General features: G+C 43.4%; 1 pseudogene; it reads right to left on the bottom strand.

The window, feature by feature from the left end:
- Nucleotides 1-737: 737 nt before the first annotated feature.
- LOC103017131 (60S ribosomal protein L38-like) lies at nt 738-945 on the bottom strand (annotated as a pseudogene).
- Between the last annotated feature and the right edge of the window lie 809 nt (nt 946-1,754).

Here is a 1,754-nt window from a genome sequence, read left to right on the forward strand (position 1 = left end):
CAAAGAGAAAAGGACCTACGCCCACACCAGATGCACCACTGTGTTAGTGGCTCTGAAGGCTTTCTGTGCAGCTAACTGGCCTTGGAGATGACTCCTTGGAGCCTTGCTAATAGGAAGGGAGTTAGGGAGTCCCTACTTCCAGGCAACTTTAAGGAACAGGGAGATCTCTGTGCCTGAATTTATAGGGTTAGATAGATATTCCTTTTCCTTCCTCTTACACAACTTGCTCTTACTGCCTAGGTTTATATCAGTCACAGCGTTCATTTAAGGCACTCCAACTTTGGAGTTCAACAAGACAAAGAGTGGCATCTACCCAAGACATAGTGGAGAAATCACCCTTAAAATGATAAAGCATTGAGGTGTAAAGTAACAAAGTCCAGAGAAACTCTCCAAGCTATAACTTTGCTTCTAAAAGTCCTCTGACTTGGATGCAACCTTCAATCAAAGTTCTATTTTCCCTTCACTTTAGCTATCTCCGGCTAAAATGGGTGGGGTGAGCCTCCTCTGTTTTCTATTAAGGGGCAAAGCAGCAAGATTTATGTCAGGAAGTCTTGCTGGAAAGAATGGAGTGGGCTCCCAGAGCCACCCAGTTCCATAGCAATAATATTTGAATTGAAAATCAGGGTAGCACTTCCCAAACAGGATTCCCCAGAACACTAGTTGCTTGAACTGATGATTTTTTAATTTATTTTTTAAATTTTTAAAATGTTAATACAGTTCAGATCAGCGTGCCTGGTTCATTTCAGCTCCTTCACTGGCAAACCTGGGGGCAGGGGCTGCTTCAGCTTCTCTGCCTTCTTTTTGTCTGTGATGACCAAGGTGTAAAGGTATCTGCTGCATCGAACTTTAAACTTCACATTATCCTTATTTTTCTTGGCGTCACTTGGAGTCCTTTTGCCTGGCTGTAAGCAGAAAGTCCTTGATTTCTTCAGCTTTGCGAGGCATGATGATGCGGAGCGGAGAGCGCGGCCGGAACAGCGAGCGGCAAGAAGCTGAACTGCTGAATTTTGTTTTGTTTTGTATTTTTAACCACTGTTTATGGTCAAAAAAAAAAAAAAAAAAAAAAGTGTGGAAAATCCCGGGTTGAATACATTTCAAGGAATTACTTTTTCTGCAAGGCATTAAACATATTTAATGTGTTAATAGGAATTGCATGTCTTGGAATTAATGGTTCACAGAACACGGTTTGCAAACACTGAACAAGGGAGAGGACCGGGGGAGAAGTGGCCCAGGCTAGGCTGCATGACTGTGGGGGGCAGGGGCTTCTTGATTGCTGGTGGTTAAGCAGTGCCCTTGGGTACCCCCAGTTGTGCCTGGGGTATAGATGAAGAAGGCAGGAAAGGAAGCAGGATAAAACAGAGATAGCGAGGTGGTAGCGTGATGCTGGTTGACCTAGATTTCCAAACTCTGTGTGTGGATTGGGGGCCCTTTTGGGTAAGAAACATTCTCACTACTCTTGCTAGGGAGCAAAACTGACATGCTCTCTCCCAGGGAGAGTGGTATGGAATGGTACAGCTCTCTGTGTTTTCTTCAGGTTCTGGTTCCTTCTCCAAGTCGGTCGTTCCTTCTCCAGTTATAGTATTATACAAATGTATATATTATAGAATTGCCATATTTTATTTTGGCTCCTAATTTAAGTTATTTCAAGGATAGTACATACAGTCCTGGGTACTTGGATGTAAAATCTATGGCATAAGTTCATTGAGAAGCTCTCTGTTGGGGTTCTAACATTGCCACCCATGTGGCATCCCTTT

This window comes from Balaenoptera acutorostrata, chromosome 8 (genome assembly GCF_949987535.1).
Source record: "Balaenoptera acutorostrata chromosome 8, mBalAcu1.1, whole genome shotgun sequence".
Taxonomy (NCBI): domain Eukaryota; kingdom Metazoa; phylum Chordata; class Mammalia; order Artiodactyla; family Balaenopteridae; genus Balaenoptera; species Balaenoptera acutorostrata.